The following is a 16852-nucleotide window of genomic DNA, read 5'->3' on the forward strand; positions in this document are numbered from 1 at the left end:
CCCATATGCAAATTGCACATCCAAGTTTAATTCTTTTCCTTTCCCCAAGAGGCAGTTTTTGTAGTGTAGTGGTTATCACAATCATCTCATATGCGAAAGGTCCTCTGTTTGATTGTGGGCAGAAACATACTTTTACTTTATGATTTTATGAGGATTCTGTTACTATGGCTCTTCCAGGTTCAATACTTTTCCGTACCCGCAGAGGCAGTTTCTGTAGTGTAGTGGTTATCACATTCGCCTCCCACGCGAAAGGTCCCCAGTTTGAAAGTGGGCAGAAACATACTTTTACGTTATGATTTTAAGAGTATTCTGTTACTATGGCTCTTCCAGGTTCAATACTTTTCCGTTCTCGCAGAAGCAGTTTCTGTAGTGTAGTGGTTATCACGTTCGCCTCATACGCGAAAGGTCCCCAGTTCGAAACTGCCCAGAAAAACTGGGCAGAAAAATACTTTTACGTTATGATTTTAACAGTATTCTGTTACTATGGCTCTTCCAGGTTCAATACTTTTCCGTCCTCGCAGAAGCAGTTTCTGTAGTGTAGTGGTTATCACGTTCACCTCACACGCGAAAGGTCCCCTGTTAGAAACTAGGCAGAAACATACTTTTTCGTTATGATTTTAATTCTGTTACTATGGCTCTTCCAGGTGCAATACTTTTCCGTTTTTGCAGAGGCAGTTTCTGTAGTGTAGTGGTTATCACGTTCGCCTCACACGCGAAAGGTCCCCATTTCGAAACTGGGCAGAAACATACTTTTACATTATGATTTTAAGAGTATTCTGTTACTATGGCTCTTCCAGGTTCAATACTTTTCCGTCCCCACAGAGGCAGTTTCTGTAGTGTAGTGGTTATCACATTCGCCTAACACGCGAAAGGTCCCCAGTTTGAAAGTGGGCAAAAACATACTTTTACTTTATGATTTTATGAGGATTCTTTTACTATGGGTCTTCCAGGTTCAATACTTTTCTGTCCCCGCAGATGCAGTTTCTGTAGTGTAGTGGTTATCACATTCGCCTCACACGCGAAAGGTCCCCAGTTTGAAAGTGGGCAAAAACATACTTTTACTTTATGATTTTATGAGGATTCTTTTACTATGGGTCTTCCATGTTCAATACTTTTCTGTCCCAGCAGAGGCAGTTTCTGTAGTGTAGTGGTTATCACGTTCGCCTCACACGCGAAAGGTCCCCAGTTTGAAACTGGACAGAACCTTTATTTTTATTTATGATTTTAGGATTTTTCTGTTACTATTAGCAGAAAAAATATTTTTGAAAGCCCATATGCAAATTGCACTTCCGAGTTTAATTCTTTTCAGTTCTCCAAGAGGCAGTTTTTGTAGTGTAGTGGTTATCATATTCATCTCATATGCGAAAGGTCCTCAGTTTGAAAGTAGGCAGAAACATACTTTTACTTTATGATTTTATTAGTATTCTGTTACTATGGCTCTTCCAGTTTCAATACTTTTCCGTTGGCACAGACGCAGTTTCTGTAGTGAAGTGGTTATCACATTCGCCTCCCACGCAAAAGGTCCCCAGTTTGAAAGTGGGCAGAAACATACTTTTACGTTATGATTTTAAGAGTATTCTGTTACTATGGGTCTTCCAGGTTCAATATTTTTCTGTCCCTGCAGAGGCAGTTTCTGTAGTGTAGTGGTTATCATGTTCGCCTCACACGCGAAAGGTCACCAGTTCGAAACTGGGCAGAAAAATAGTATTCTGTTACTATGGCTCTTCCAGGTTCAATACTTTTCCGTCCTCGCAGAAGCAGTTTCTGTAGTGTAGTGGTTATCACATTCTCCTCACACGCGAAAGGTCCCCTGTTCGAAACTAGGCAGAAACATACTTTTACGTTATGATTTTAATTCTGTTACTATGGCTCTTCTAGGTGCAATACTTTTCCGTTTTTGCAGAGGCAGTTTCTGTAGTGTAGTGGTTATCACGTTCGCCTCACACGTGAAGGGTCCCCATTTCGAAACTGGGCAGAAACATACTTTTACATTATGATTTTAAGAGTATTCTGTTACTATGGCTCTTCCAGGTTCAATTCTTTTCCGTCCCCACAGAGGCAGTTTCTGTAGTGTAGTGGTTATCACATTCGCCTAACATGCGAAAGGTCCCCAGTTTGAAAGTGGGCAAAAACATACTTTTACTTTATGATTTTATGAGGATTCTTTTACTATGGGTCTTCCAGGTTCAATACTTTTCTGTCCCCGCAGAGGCAGTTTCTGTAGTGTAGTGGTTATCACATTCGCCTCACACGCGAAAGGTCCCCAGTTTGAAAGTGGGCAAAAACATACTTTTACTTTATGATTTTATGAGGATTCTTTTACTATGGGTCTTTCAGGTTCAATACTATTGTGTCTCTGCAGAGGCAGTTTCTGTAGTGTAGTGGTTATCACGTTCGCCTCACACGCGAAAGGTCCCCAGTTTGAAACTGGGCAGATCCTTTTTTTTTATTTATGATTTTAGGATTTTTCTGTTACTATTAGCAGAAAAAATATTTTTGAAAGCCCATATCCAAATTGCACTTCCAAGTTTAATTCTTTTAAGTTCTCCAAGAGGCAGTTTTTGTAGTGTAGTGGTTATCATATTCATCTCATATGCGAAAGGTCCTCAGTTTGAAAGTAGTCAGAAACATACTTTTACTTTATGATTTTATTAGAATTCTGTTACTATGGCTCTTCCAGTTTCAATACTTTTCCGTTGGCACAGACGCAGTTTCTGTAGTGTAGTGGTTATCACGTTCGCCTAACACGCAAAAAGTTCCCAGTTTGAAACTGGGCAGAAACATACTTTTACGTTATGATTTTAAGAGTATTCTGTTACTATGGCTCTTCCAGGTTCATTACTTTTCCGTACCCACAGAGGCAGTTTCTGTAGTGTAGTGGTTATCACATTCGCCAAACAAGCAAAATGTCCCCAGTTTGAAAGTGGGCAGAAAAATACTTCTACTTTATGTTTTTATGAGGATACTGTTACTATGGGTCTTCCAGGTTCAATACTTTTCCAACCCCACAGAGGCAGTTTCTGTAGTGTAGTGGTTATCACGTTCGCCTAACACGCGAAAGGTCCCCAGTTTGAAACTGGGCAGAAACATTTTTTTTATTTATGATTTTATGATTTTTCTGTTACTAGTAGCAGAAAAAATATTTTTGAAAGCCCATATGCAAATTGCACTTCCAAGTTTAATTCTTTTCTGTTCCCCAAGAGGCAGTTTTCGTAGTGTAGTGGTTATCATGTTCATCTCATATGCGAAAGGTCCTCAGTTTGAAAGTAGGCAGAAACATACTTTTACTTTATGATTTTATGAGTATTCTATAACCATGGCTCTTCCAGGTTCAATACTTTGCCACTCCTCAAGAGGCTGTTTCTGTAGTGTAGTGGTTATCACGTTCGCCTCACACGCGAAAGGTCCCCTGTTTGAAACTGGGCAGAAATTTACTTTTACTTTATGATTTTAAGAGTATTCTGTTACTATGGCTCTTCCTGGTTCAATACTTTTCCAACCCCACAGATGCAGTTTCTGTAGTGTAGTGGTTATCACTTTCGCCTTACACGTGAAAGGTCCCTTTTTTGAAACTGGGCAGAATTTTTTTTTAATTTTGGATTTTTCTGTTACTATTAGCAGAAAAAATATTTTTGAAAGCCCATATGCAAATTGCACATCCAAGTTTAATTCTTTTCCTTTCCCCAAGAGGCAGTTTTTGTAGTGTAGTGGTTATCACAATCATCTCATATGCGAAAGGTCCTCTGTTTGATTGTGGGCAGAAACATACTTTTACTTTATGATTTTATGAGGATTCTGTTACTATGGCTCTTCCAGGTTCAATACTTTTCCGTACCCACAGAGGCAGTTTCTGTAGTGTAGTGGTTATCACATTCGCCTCCCACGCGAAAGGTCCCCAGTTTGAAAGTGGGCAGAAACATACTTTTACGTTATGATTTTAAGAGTATTCTGTTACTATGGCTCTTCCAGGTTCAATACTTTTCCGTTCTCGCAGAAGCAGTTTCTGTAGTGTAGTGGTTATCACGTTCGCCTCATACGCGAAAGGTCCCCAGTTCGAAACTGCCCAGAAAAACTGGGCAGAAAAATACTTTTACGTTATGATTTTAAGAGTATTCTGTTACTATGGCTCTTCCAGGTTCAATACTTTTCCGTCCTCGCAGAAGCAGTTTCTGTAGTGTAGTGGTTATCACGTTCACCTCACACGCGAAAGGTCCCCTGTTAGAAACTAGGCAGAAACATACTTTTTCGTTATGATTTTAATTCTGTTACTATGGCTCTTCCAGGTGCAATACTTTTCCGTTTTTGCAGAGGCAGTTTCTGTAGTGTAGTGGTTATCACGTTCGCCTCACACGCGAAAGGTCCCCATTTCGAAACTGGGCAGAAACATACTTTTACATTATGATTTTAAGAGTATTCTGTTACTATGGCTCTTCCAGGTTCAATACTTTTCCGTCCCCACAGAGGCAGTTTCTGTAGTGTAGTGGTTATCACATTCGCCTAACATGCGAAAGGTCCCCAGTTTGAAAGTGGGCAAAAACATACTTTTACTTTATGATTTTATGAGGATTCTTTTACTATGGGTCTTCCAGGTTCAATACTTTTCTGTCCCCGCAGAGGCAGTTTCTGTAGTGTAGTGGTTATCACATTCGCCTCACACGCGAAAGGTCCCCAGTTTGAAAGTGGGCAAAAACATACTTTTACTTTATGATTTTATGAGGATTCTTTTACTATGGGTCTTCCAGGTTCAATACTATTCTGTCCCTGCAGAGGCAGTTTCTGTAGTGTAGTGGTTATCACGTTCGCCTCACACGCGAAAGGTCCCCAGTTTGAAACTGGGCAGATCCTTTTTTTTAATTTATGATTTTAGGATTTTTCTGTTACTATTAGCAGAAAAAATATTTTTGAAGGCCCATATCCAAATTGCACTTCCAAGTTTAATTCTTTTAAGTTTTCCAAGAGGCAGTTTTTGTAGTGTAGTGGTTATCATATTCATCTCATATGCGAAAGGTCCTCAGTTTGAAAGTAGTCAGAAACATACTTTTACTTTATGATTTTATTAGTATTCTGTTACTATGGCTCTTCCAGTTTCAATACTTTTCCGTTGGCACAGACGCAGTTTCTGTAGTGTAGTGGTTATCACGTTCGCCTAACACGCAAAAAGTTCCCAGTGTGAAACTTGGCAGAAACTTACTTTTACGTTATGATTTTAAGAGTATTCTGTTACTATGGGTCTTCCAGGTTCAATATTTTTCCGTCCCTGCAGAGGCAGTTTCTGTAGTGTAGTGGTTATCACGTTCGCCTCACACACGAAAGGTCCCCAGTTCAAAACTGGGCAGAAACATACTTTTTCGTTATGATTTTAAGAGTATTCTGTTACTATGGCTCTTCCAGGTTCATTACTTTTCCGTACCCACAGAGGCAGTTTCTGTAGTGTAGTGGTTATCACATTCGCCAAACAAGCAAAAGGTCCCCAGTTTGAAAGTGGGCAGAAACATTTTTTTTATTTATGATTTTAGGATTTTTCTGTTACTAGTAGCAGAAAAAATATTTTTGAAAGCCCATATGCAAATTGCACTTCCAAGTTTAATTCTTTTCCGTTCCCCAAGAGGCAGTTTCTGTAGTGTAGTGGTTATCACGTTCATCTCATATGCGAAAGATCCTCAGTTTGAAAGTGGGCAGAAACATACTTTTACATTATGATTTTAAGAGTATTCTATAACCATGGCTCTTCCAGGTTCAATACTTTGCCACTCCACAAGAGGCTGTTTCTGTAGTGTAGTGGTTATCACGTTCGCCTCACACGCGAAAGGTCCCCTGTTTGAAACTGGGCAGAAATTTACTTTTACTTTATGATTTTAAGAGTATTCTGTTACTATGGCTCTTCCAGGTTCATTACTTTTCCGTACCCACAGAGGCAGTTTCTGTAGTGTAGTGGTTATCACATTCGCCAAACAAGCAAAAGGTCCCCAGTTTGAAAGTGGGCAGAAACATTTTTTTTATTTATGATTTTAGGATTTTTCTGTTACTAGTAGCAGAAAAAATATTTTTGAAAGCCCATATGCAAATTGCACTTCCAAGTTTAATTCTTTTCCGTTCCCCAAGAGGCAGTTTCTGTAGTGTAGTGGTTATCACGTTCATCTCATATGCGAAAGATCCTCAGTTTGAAAGTGGGCAGAAACATACTTTTACATTATGATTTTAAGAGTATTCTATAACCATGGCTCTTCCAGGTTCAATACTTTGCCACTCCACAAGAGGCTGTTTCTGTAGTGTAGTGGTTATCACATTCGCCTCACACGCGAAAGGTCCCCAGTTTGAAAGTGGGCAAAAACATACTTTTACTTTATGATTTTATGAGGATTGTTTTACTATATGTCTTCCAGGTTCAATACTTTTCTGTCCCAGCAGAGGCAGTTTCTGTAGTGTAGTGGTTATCACGTTCGCCTCACACGCGACAGGTCCCCAGTTTGAAACTAGGCAGAACCTTTATTTTTATTTATAATTTTAGGATTTTTCTGTTACTATTAGCAGAAAAAATATTTTAGAAAGCCCATATGCAAATTGCACTTCCGAGTTTAATTCTTTTCAGTTCTCCAAGAGGCAGTTTTTGTAGTGTAGTGGTTATCATATTCATCTCATATGCGAAAGGTCCTCAGTTTATAAGTAGGCAGAAACATACTTTTACTTTATGATTTTATTAGTATTCTGTTACTATGGCTCTTCCAGTTTCAATACTTTTCCGTTGGCACAGACGCAGTTTCTGTAGTGAAGTGGTTATCACATTCGCCACCCACGCGAAGGGTCCCCAGTTTGAAAGTGGGCAGAAACATACTTTTACGTTATGATTTTAAGAGTATTCTGTTACTATGGGTCTTCCAGGTTCAATATTTTTCTGTCCCTGCAGAGGCAGTTTCTGTAGTGAAGTGGTTATCACTTTCGCCTTACACGTGAAAGGTCCCTATTTTGAAACTGGGCTGAATTTTTTTTTTTTTTTGGATTTTTCTGTTACTATTAGCAGAAAAAATATTTTTGAAAGCCCATATGCAAATTGCACATCCAAGTTTAATTCTTTTCCTTTCCCCAAGAGGCAGTTTTTGTAGTGTAGTGGTTATCACAATCATCTCATATGTGAAAGGTCCTCTGTTTGATAGTGGGCAGAAACATACTTTTACTTTATGATTTTATGAGGATTCTGTTACTATGGGTCTTCCAGGTTCAATACTTTTCAATTCCCGCAGAGGCAGTTTCTGTAGTGTAGTGGTTATCACGTTCGCCTCACACGCGAAAGGTCCCCAGTTCGAAACTGGGCAGAAACATACTTTTACGTTATGATTTTAAGAGTATTCTGTTACTATGGCTCTTCCAGGTTCAATACTTTTCCGTACCCACAGAGGCAGTTTCTGTAGTGTAGAGGTTATCACATTCGCCTCCCACGCGAAAGGTCCCCAGTTTGAAAGTGGGCAGAAACATACTTTTACGTTATGATTTTAAGAGTATTCTGTTACTATGGGTCTTCCAGGTTCAATATTTTTCCGTCCCTGCTGAGGCAGTTTCTGTAGTGTAGAGGTTATCACGTTCGCCTCACACGCGAAAGGTCCCCAGTTTGAAACTGGGCAGAACCTTTATTTTTATTTATGATTTTAGGATTTTTCTGTTACTATTAGCAGAAAAAATATTTTTGAAAGCCCATATGCAAATTGCACTTCCGAGTTTAATTCTTTTCAGTTCTCCAAGAGGCAGTTTTTGTAGTGTAGTGGTTATCATATTCATCTCATATGCAAAAGGTCCTCAGTTTGAAAGTAGGCAGAAACATACTTTTACTTTATGATTTTATTAGTATTCTGTTACTATGGCTCTTCCAGTTTCAATACTTTTCCGTTGGCACAGACGCAGTTTCTGTAGTGAAGTGGTTATCACATTCGCCTACCACGCGAAAGGTCCCCAGTTTGAAAGTGGGCAGAAACATACTTTTACGTTATGATTTTAAGAGTATTCTGTTACTATGGGTCTTCCAGGTTCAATATTTTTCTGTCCCTGCAGAGGCAGTTTCTGTAGTGTAGTGGTTATCATGTTCTCCTCACACGCGAAAGGTCCCCAGTTCGAAACTGGGCAGAAAAATACTTTTACGTTATTATTTTAAGAGTATTCTGTTACTATGGCTCTTCCAGGTTCAATACTTTTCCGTCCTCGCAGAAGCAGTTTCTGTAGTGTAGTGGTTATCACATTCACCTCACACGCGAAAGGTCCCCTGTTCGAAACTAGGCAGAAACATACTTTTACGTTATGATTTTCATTCTGTTACTATGTCTCTTCTAGGTGCAATACTTTTCCGTTCTTGCAGAGGCAGTTTCTGTAGTGTAGTGGTTATCACGTTCGCCTCACACGTGAAAGGTCCCCATTTCGAAACTGGGCAGAAACATACTTTTACATTATGATTTTAAGAGTATTCTGTTACTATGGCTCTTCCAGGTTCAATACTTTTCCGTCCCCACAGAGGCAGTTTCTGTAGTGTAGTGGTTATCACATTCGCCTAACTTTCGAAAGGTCCCCAGTTTGAAAGTGGGCAAAAACATACTTTTACTTTATGATTTTATGAGGATTCTTTTACTATGGGTCTTCCAGGTTCAATACTTTTCTGTCCCCGCAGAGGCAGTTTCTGTAGTGTAGTGGTTATCACATTCGCCTCAAACGCGAAAGGTCCCCAGTTTGAAAGTGGGCAAAAACATACTTTTACTTTATGATTTTATGAGGATTCTTTTACTATGGGTCTTCCAGGTTCAATACTTTTCTGTCCCTGCAGAGGCAGTTTCTGTAGTGTAGTGGTTATCACGTTCGCCTCACACGCGAAAGGTCCCCATTTTGAAACTGGGCAGATCCTTTTTTTTTATTTATGATTTTAGGATTTTTCTGTTACTATTAGCAGAAAAAATATTTTTGAAAGCCCATATCCAAATTGCACTTCCGAGTTTAATTCTTTTAATTTCTCCAAGAGGCAGTTTTTGTAGTGTAGTGGTTATCATATTCATCTCATATGCGAAAGGTCCTCAGTTTGAAAGTAGTCAGAAACATACTTTTACTTTATGATTTTATTAGTATTCTGTTACTATGACTCTTCCAGTTTCAATACTTTTCCGTTGGCACAGACGCAGTTTCTGTAGTGTAGTGGTTATCACGTTCGCCTAACACGCAAAAAGTTCCCAGTTTGAAACTTGGCAGAAACTTACTTTTACGTTATGATTTTAAGAGTATTCTGTTACTATGGGTCTTCCAGGTTCAATATTTTTCCGTCCCTGCAGAGGCAGTTTCTGTAGTGTAGTGGTTATCACGTTCGCCTCACACACGAAAGGTCCCCAGTTCGAAACTGGGCAGAAACATACTTTTTCGTTATGATTTTAAGAGTATTCTGTTACTATGGCTCTTCCAGGTTCATTACTGTTCCGTACCCACAGAGGCAGTTTCTGTAGTGTAGTGGTTATCACATTCGCCAAACAAGCAAAAGGTCCCCAGTTTGAAAGTGTGCAGAAACATACTTTTACTTTATGTTTTTATGAGAATACTGTTACTATGGGTCTTCCAGGTTCAATACTTTTCCAACCCCGCAGAGGCAGTTTCTGTAGTGTAGTGGTTATCACGTTCGCCTAACACGCGAAAGGTCCCCAGTTCGAAACTGGGCAGAAACACTTTTTTTATTTATGATTTTAGGATTTTTCTGTTACTAGTAGCAGAAAAAATATTTTTGAAAGCCCATATGCAAATTGCACTTCCAAGTTTAATTCTTTTCCGTTCCCCAAGAGGCAGTTTTCGTAGTGTAGTGGTTATCACGTTCATCTCATATGCGAAAGGTCCTCAGTTTGAAAGTAGGCAGAAACATACTTTTACTTTATGATTTTATGAGTATTCTGTTACTATAGATCTTCCAGGTTCAATACTTTTCCAACCCCGCAGAGGCAGTTTCTGTAGTGTAGTCGTTATCACGTTCGCCTAACACGCGAAAGGTCACCAGTTCGAAACTGGGCAGAAACATTTTTTTTATTTATGATTTTAGGATTTTTCTGTTACTAGTAGCAGAAAAAATATTTTTGAAAGCCCATATGCAAATTGCACTTCCGAGTTTAATTCTTTTCAGTTCTCCAAGAGGCAGTTTTTGTAGTGTAGTGGTTATCATATTCATCTCATATGCGAAAGGTCCTCAGTTTGAAAGTAGGCAGAAACATACTTTTACTTTATGATTTTATTAGTATTCTGTTACTATGGCTCTTCCAGTTTCAATACTGTTCCGTTGGCACAGACGCAGTTTCTGTAGTGTAGTGGTTATCACGTTCGCCTAACACGCAAAAAGTTCCCAGTTTGAAACTGGGCAGAAACATACTTTTACGTTATGATTTTAAGAGTATTCTGTTACTATGGGTCTTCCAGGTTCAATATTTTTCCGTCCCTGCAGAGGTAGTTTCTGTAGTGTAGTGGTTATCACTTTCGCCTTACACGTGAAAGGTCCCTATTTTGAAACTGGGCAGAATTTTTTTTTTATTTTGGATTTTTCTGTTACTATTAGCAGAAAAAATATTTTTGAAAGCCCATATGCAAATTGTACATCCAAGTTTAATTCTTTTCCTTTCCCCAAGAGGCAGTTTTTGTAGTGTAGTGGTTATCACAATCATCTCATATGCGAAAGGTCCTCTGTTTGATAGTGGGCAGAAACATACTTTTACTTTATGATTTTATGAGGATTCTGTTACTATGGGTCTTCCAGGTTCAATACTTTTCAGTTCACGCAGAGGCAGTTTCTGTAGTGTAGTGGTTATCACTTTCACCTTACACGCGAAAGGTTCCCAGTTCGAAACTGGGCAGAAACATACTTTCATGTTATGATTTTAAGAGTATTCTGTTACTATGGCTCTTCCAGGTTCAATACTTTTCCGTACCCACAGAGGCAGTTTCTGTAGTGTAGTGGTTATCACATTCGCCTCCCACGCGAAAGGTCCCCAGTTTGAAAGTGGGCAGAAACATACCTTTACGTTATGATTTTAAGAGTATTCTGTTACTATGGGTCTTCCAGGTTCAATATTTTTCTGTCCCTGCAGAGGCAGTTTCTGTAGTGTAGTGGTTATCACGTTCGCCTCACACGCGAAACGTCCCCAGTTCGAAACTGGGCAGAAAAATACTTTTACGTTATGATTTTAAGAGTATTCTGTTACTATGGCTCTTCCAGGTTCAATACTTTTCCGTTCTCGCAGAAGCAGTTTCTGTAGTGTAGTGGTTATCACGTTCACCTCACACGCGAAAGGTCCCCTGTTCGAAACTAGGCAGAAACATACTTTTACGATATGATTTTAATTCTGTTACTATGGCTCTTCCAGGTGCAATACTTTTCCGTTTTTGCAGAGGCAGTTTCTGTAGTGTAGTGGTTATCACGTTCGCCTCACACGCGAAAGGTCCCCATTTCGAAACTGGGCAGAAACATACTTTTACATTATGATTTTAAGAGTATTCTGTTACTATGGCTCTTCCAGGTTCAATACTTTTCCGTCCCCACAGAGGCAGTTTCTGTAGTGTAGTGGTTATCACATTCGCCTAACACGCGAAAGGTCCCCAGTTTGAAAGTGGGCAAAAACATACTTTTACTTTATGATTTTATGAGGATTCTTTTACTATGGGTCTTCCAGGTTCAATACTTTTCTATCCCCGCAGAGGCAGTTTCTGTAGTGTAGTGGTTATCATGTTCTCCTCACATGCGTAAGGTCCCCAGTTTGAAACTGGGCAGAACCTTTTTTTTATTTATGATTTTAGGATTTTTATGTTACTAGTAGCAGAAAAAATATTTTTGAAAGCCCATATGCAAATTGCACTTCCAAGTTTAATTCTTTTCCATTCCCCAAGAGGCAGTTTTCGTAGTGTAGTGGTTATCACGTTCATCTCATATGCGAAAGGTCCTCAGTTTGAAAGTAGGCAGAAACATACTTTTACTTTATGATTTTATGAGTATTCTGTTACTATGTGTCTTCCAGGTTCAATACTTTTCCAACCACGCAGCGGCAGTTTCTGTAGTGTAGTGGTTATCACGTTCGCCTAACACGCGAAAGGTCCCCAGTTCGAAACTGGGCAGAAACTTTTTTTTTATTTATGATTTTAGGATTTTTCTGTTACTAGTAGCAGAAAAAATATTTTTGAAAGCCCATATGCAAATTGCACTTCCAATTTTAATTCTTTTCCGTTCCCCAAGAGGCAGTTTCTGTAGTGTAGTGGTTATCACGTTCATCTCATATGCGAAAGATCCTCAGTTTGAAAGTGGGCAGAAACATACTTTTACATTATGATTTTAACAGTATTCTATAACCATGGCTCTTCCAGGTTCAATACTTTGCCACTCCACAAAAGGCTGTTTCTGTAGTGTAGTGGTTATCACGTTCGCCTCACATGCGAAAGGTCCCCTGTTTGAAACTGGGCAGAAATTTACTTTTACTTTATGATTTTAAGAGTATTCTGTTACTATGGCTCTTCCCGGTTCAATACTTTTCCAACCCCACAGAGGCAGTTTCTGTAGTGTAGTGGTTATCACTTTCGCCTTTCACGTGAAAGGTCCCTATTTTGAAACTGGGCAGAATTTTTTTTTTATTTTGGATTTTTCTGTTACTATTAGCAGAAAAAATATTTTTGAAAGCCCATATGCAAATTGCACATCCAAGTTTAATTATTTTCCTTTCCCCAAGAGGCAGTTTTTGTAGTGTAGTGGTTATCACAATCATCTCATATGCGAAAGGTCCTCAGTTTGAAAGTGGTCAGAAACATACTTTTACTTTATGATTTTATGAGGATTCTGTTACTATGGCTCTTCCAGGTTCAATACTTTTCAGTTCCTACAGAGTTAGTTTCTGTAGTGTAGTGCTTATCACGTTCGCCTCACACGCGAAAGGTCCCCAGTTCGAAACTGGGCAGAAACATACTCTCACGTTATGATTTTAAGAGTATTCTGTTACTATGGCTCTTCCAGGATCAATACTTTTCCGTACCCACAGAGGCAGTTTCTGTAGTGTAGTGGTTATCACATTCGGCTCACACGCAAAAGGTCCCCAGTTTGAAAGTGGGCAGAAACATACTTTTACTTTCAATACTTTTCCATCCCCGCAGAGACAGTTTCTGTAGTGTAGTGGTTATCACGTTCGCCTAACACGCGAAAGGTCCCCAGTTTGAAACTGGGCAGAAACTTTTTTTTTATTTATGATTTTTGGATTTTTCTGTTACTATTAGCAGAAAAAATATTTTTGAAAGCCCATATGCAAATTGCATTTCCGAGTTTAATTCTTTTCCGTTCTCCAAGAGGCAGTTTTTGTAGTGTAGTGGTTATCATATTCATCTCATATGCGAAAGGTCCTCAGTTTGAAAGTAGGCAGAAACATACTTTTACTTTATGATTTTATTAGTATTCTATTACTATGGCTCTTCCAGTTTCAATACTTTTCCGTTGGCACAGACGCAGTTTCTGTAGTGTAGTGGTTATCACATTCGCCTAACACGCAAAAAGTTCACAGTTTGAATCTGGGCAGAAACATACTTTTACGTTATGATTTTAAGAGTATTCTGTTACTATGGCTCTTCCAGGTTCAATACTTTTCCGTCCCCACAGAGGCAGTTTCTGTAGTGTAGTGGTTATCACATTCGCCTAACACGCGAAAGCTGCCCAGTTTGAAAGTGCGCAAAAACATACTTTTACTTTATGATTTTATGAGGATTCTTTTACTATGGGTCGTCCAGGTTCAATTCTTTTCTGTCCCCGCAGAGGCAGTTTCTGTAGTGTAGTGGTTATCACGTTCGCCTCACACGCGAAAGGTCCCCAGTTTGAAAGTGGGCAGAAACATACTTTTACTTTATGATTTTATGAGGATACTGTTACTATGGGTCTTCCAGGTTCAATACTTTTCCATATCCAAAGATGCAGTTTCTGTAGTGTAGTGGTTATCACATTGGCCTAACACGCGAAATGTCCCCAGTTCGAAACTGGGCAGAAACATTTTTTTTATTTATGATTTTAGGATTTTTCTGTTACTAGTAGCAGAAAAAATATTTTTGAAAGCCCATATGCAAATTGCACTTCCAAGTTTAATTCTTTTCCATTCCCCAAGAGGCAGTTTTCGTAGTGTAGTGGTTATCACGTTCATCTCATATGCGAAAGGTCCTCAGTTTGAAATTAGGCAGAAACATACTTTTACTTTATGATTTTATGAGTATTCTGTTACTATGGGTCTTCCAGGTTCAATACTTTTCCAACCCCGCAGCGGCAGTTTCTGCAGTGTAGTGGTTATCACGTTCGCCTCACACGCGAAAGGTCCCCAGTTCGAAACTGGGCAGAAACATTTTTTTTATTTATGATTTTAGGATTTTTCTGTTACTAGTAGCAGAAAAAATATTTTTGAAAGCCCATATGCAAATTGCACTTCCAAGTTTAATTCTTTTCTGTTCCCCAAGAGGCAGTTTCTGTAGTGTAGTGGTTATCACGTTCATCTCATATGCGAAAGATCCTCAGTTTGAAAGTGGGCAGAAACATACTTTACATTTTGATTTTAACAGTATTCTATAACCATGGCTCTTCCAGGTTCAATACTTTGCCACTGCACAAGAGGCTGTTTCTGTAGTGTAGTGGTTATCACGTTCGCCTCACACGCGAAAGGTCCCCTGTTTGAAACTGGGCAGAAATTTACTTTTACTTTATGATTTTAAGAGTATTCTGTTACTATGGCTCTTCCCGGTTCAATACTTTTCCAACCCCACAGAGGCAGTTTCTGTAGTGTAGTGGTTATCACTTCCTGAAACTTGGCCGAATTTTTTTTTATTTTGGATTTTTCTGTTACTATTAGTAGAAAAAATATTTTTGAAAGCCCATATGCAAATTGCACATCCAAGTTTAATTATTTTCCTTTCCCCAAGAGGCAGTTTTTGTAGTGTAGTGGTTATCACAATCATCTCATATGCGAAAGGTCCTCAGTTTGAAAGTGGGCAGAAACTAACTTTTACTTTATGATTTTATGAGGATTCTGTTACTATGGGTCTTCCAGGTTCAATACTTTTCAGTTCCCGCAGAGGTAGTTTCTGTAGTGTAGTGCTTATCACGTTTGCCTCACACGCGAAAGGTCCCCAGTTCGAAACTGGGCAGAAACATACTCTCACGTTATGATTTTAAGAGTATTCTGTTACTATGGCTCTTCCAGGTTCAATACTTTTCCGTACCCACAGAGGCAGTTTCTGTAGTGTAGTGGTTATCACATTCGCCTCATACGCGAAAGGTCCCCAGTTTGAAACTGGGCAGAACCTTTTTTTTTATTTATGATTTTAGGATTTTTCTGTTACTATTAGCAGAAAAAATATTTTTGAAAGCCCATATGCAAATTGCACTTCCAAGTTTAATTCTTTTCAGTTCTCCAAGAGGCAGTTTTTGTAGTGTAGTGGTTATCATATTCATCTCATATGCGAAAGGTCCTCAGTTTGAAAGTAGGCAGAAACATACTTTTACTTTATGATTTTATTAGTATTCTGTTACTATGGCTCTTCCAGTTTCAATACTTTTCCGTTGACACAGACTCAGTTTCTGTAGTGTAGTGGTTATCACGTTCGCCTAACACGCAAAAAGTTCCCAGATTGAAACAGGGCAGAAACATACTTTTACGTTATGATTTTAAGAGTATTCTGTTACTATGGGTCTTCCAGGTTCAATATTTTTCCATCCCTACAGAGGCAGTTTCTGTAGTGTAGTGGTTATCACGTTCGCCTCACACGCGAAAGGTCCCCAGTTCGAAACTGGGCAGAAACATTCTTTTTCGTTATGATTTTAAGAGTATTCTGTTACTATGGCTCTTCCAGGTTCATTACTTTTCCGTACCCACAGAGGCAGATTCTGTAATGTAGTAGTTATCACATTCGCCAAACAAGCAAAAGGTCCCCAGTTTGAAAGTGGGCAGAAACATACTTTGACTTTATGTTTTTATGAGGATACTGTTACTATGGGTCTTCCAGGTTCAATACTTTTCCAACCCCGCAGAGGCAGTTTCTGTAGTGTAGTGGTTATCATGTTCGCCTAACACGCGAAAGGTCCCCAGTTCGAAACTGGGCAGAAACATTTTTTTTTTTTATGATTTTAGGATTTTTCTGTTACTAGTAGCAGAAAAAATATTTTTGAAAGCCCATATGCAAATTGCACTTCCAAGTTTAATTCTTTTCCGTTCCCCAAGAGGCAGTTTCTGTAGTGTAGTGGTTATCACGTTCATCTCATATGCAAAAGATCCTCAGTTTGAAAGTGGGCAGAAACATACTTTTACATTATGATTTTAAGAGTATTCTATACCCATGGCTCTTCCAGGTTCAATACTTTGCCACTCCACAAGAGGCTGTTTCTGTAGTGTAGTGGTTATCACGTTCGCCTCACACGCGAAAGGTCCCCTGTTTGAAACTGGGCAGAAATTTACTTTTACTTTATGATTTTAAGAGTATTCTGTTACTATGGTTCTTCCCGGTTCAATACTTTTCCAACCCCACAGAGGCAGTTTCTGTAGTGTAGTGGTTATCACGTTTGCCAAACACGCGAAAGGTCCCCAGTTCGAAACTGGGCAGAAACATTTTTTTTATTTATGATTTTAGGATTTTTCTGTTACTAGTAGCAGAAAAAATATTTTTGAAAGCCCATATGCAAATTGCACTTCCAAGTTTAATTCTTTTCCATTCCCCAAGAGGCAGTTTTCGTAGTGTAGTGGTTATCACGTTCATCTCATATGCGAAAGGTCCTCAGTTTGAAAGTAGGCAGAAACATACTTTAACTTTATGATTTTATGAGTATTCTGTTACTATGGATCTTCCAGGTTCAATACTT

The 16852-nt window shown here is 39.0% G+C and overlaps 18 non-coding genes across 18 annotated transcripts; all 18 read left to right on the top strand.

The window, feature by feature from the left end:
• The first annotated feature begins 674 nt into the window (after window positions 1-674).
• On the top strand, window positions 675-747 carry TRNAV-CAC (transfer RNA valine (anticodon CAC)). The gene has a single exon. It is a non-coding gene; the product is annotated as a tRNA-Val (tRNA).
• A 2269-nt stretch (window positions 748-3016) lies between these two features.
• On the top strand, window positions 3017-3089 carry TRNAV-AAC (transfer RNA valine (anticodon AAC)). The gene has a single exon. It is a non-coding gene; the product is annotated as a tRNA-Val (tRNA).
• Window positions 3090-4313: 1224 nt separating this feature from the next.
• On the top strand, window positions 4314-4386 carry TRNAV-CAC (transfer RNA valine (anticodon CAC)). Its single transcript has one exon. It is a non-coding gene; the product is annotated as a tRNA-Val (tRNA).
• Window positions 4387-5268: 882 nt separating this feature from the next.
• TRNAV-CAC (transfer RNA valine (anticodon CAC)) lies at window positions 5269-5341 on the top strand. The gene has a single exon. It is a non-coding gene; the product is annotated as a tRNA-Val (tRNA).
• A 1902-nt stretch (window positions 5342-7243) lies between these two features.
• Window positions 7244-7316, top strand: TRNAV-CAC (transfer RNA valine (anticodon CAC)). Its single transcript has one exon. It is a non-coding gene; the product is annotated as a tRNA-Val (tRNA).
• Window positions 7317-9301: 1985 nt separating this feature from the next.
• TRNAV-CAC (transfer RNA valine (anticodon CAC)) lies at window positions 9302-9374 on the top strand. Its single transcript has one exon. It is a non-coding gene; the product is annotated as a tRNA-Val (tRNA).
• A 233-nt stretch (window positions 9375-9607) lies between these two features.
• Window positions 9608-9680, top strand: TRNAV-AAC (transfer RNA valine (anticodon AAC)). Its single transcript has one exon. It is a non-coding gene; the product is annotated as a tRNA-Val (tRNA).
• A 270-nt stretch (window positions 9681-9950) lies between these two features.
• TRNAV-AAC (transfer RNA valine (anticodon AAC)) lies at window positions 9951-10023 on the top strand. The gene has a single exon. It is a non-coding gene; the product is annotated as a tRNA-Val (tRNA).
• A 757-nt stretch (window positions 10024-10780) lies between these two features.
• TRNAV-UAC (transfer RNA valine (anticodon UAC)) lies at window positions 10781-10853 on the top strand. The gene has a single exon. It is a non-coding gene; the product is annotated as a tRNA-Val (tRNA).
• A 534-nt stretch (window positions 10854-11387) lies between these two features.
• On the top strand, window positions 11388-11460 carry TRNAV-CAC (transfer RNA valine (anticodon CAC)). The gene has a single exon. It is a non-coding gene; the product is annotated as a tRNA-Val (tRNA).
• A 575-nt stretch (window positions 11461-12035) lies between these two features.
• TRNAV-AAC (transfer RNA valine (anticodon AAC)) lies at window positions 12036-12108 on the top strand. Its single transcript has one exon. It is a non-coding gene; the product is annotated as a tRNA-Val (tRNA).
• A 757-nt stretch (window positions 12109-12865) lies between these two features.
• On the top strand, window positions 12866-12938 carry TRNAV-CAC (transfer RNA valine (anticodon CAC)). The gene has a single exon. It is a non-coding gene; the product is annotated as a tRNA-Val (tRNA).
• A 192-nt stretch (window positions 12939-13130) lies between these two features.
• TRNAV-AAC (transfer RNA valine (anticodon AAC)) lies at window positions 13131-13203 on the top strand. The gene has a single exon. It is a non-coding gene; the product is annotated as a tRNA-Val (tRNA).
• Window positions 13204-13932: 729 nt separating this feature from the next.
• TRNAV-AAC (transfer RNA valine (anticodon AAC)) lies at window positions 13933-14005 on the top strand. The gene has a single exon. It is a non-coding gene; the product is annotated as a tRNA-Val (tRNA).
• A 270-nt stretch (window positions 14006-14275) lies between these two features.
• On the top strand, window positions 14276-14348 carry TRNAV-CAC (transfer RNA valine (anticodon CAC)). Its single transcript has one exon. It is a non-coding gene; the product is annotated as a tRNA-Val (tRNA).
• Window positions 14349-15726: 1378 nt separating this feature from the next.
• TRNAV-CAC (transfer RNA valine (anticodon CAC)) lies at window positions 15727-15799 on the top strand. The gene has a single exon. It is a non-coding gene; the product is annotated as a tRNA-Val (tRNA).
• Window positions 15800-16032: 233 nt separating this feature from the next.
• TRNAV-AAC (transfer RNA valine (anticodon AAC)) lies at window positions 16033-16105 on the top strand. Its single transcript has one exon. It is a non-coding gene; the product is annotated as a tRNA-Val (tRNA).
• Window positions 16106-16528: 423 nt separating this feature from the next.
• TRNAV-AAC (transfer RNA valine (anticodon AAC)) lies at window positions 16529-16601 on the top strand. Its single transcript has one exon. It is a non-coding gene; the product is annotated as a tRNA-Val (tRNA).
• The last annotated feature ends 251 nt before the right edge of the window (window positions 16602-16852 follow it).

This window comes from Taudactylus pleione, unplaced genomic scaffold (assembly GCF_031769625.1).
Source record: "Taudactylus pleione unplaced genomic scaffold, aTauple2 ptg000050l, whole genome shotgun sequence".
NCBI lineage: Eukaryota > Metazoa > Chordata > Amphibia > Anura > Myobatrachidae > Taudactylus > Taudactylus pleione.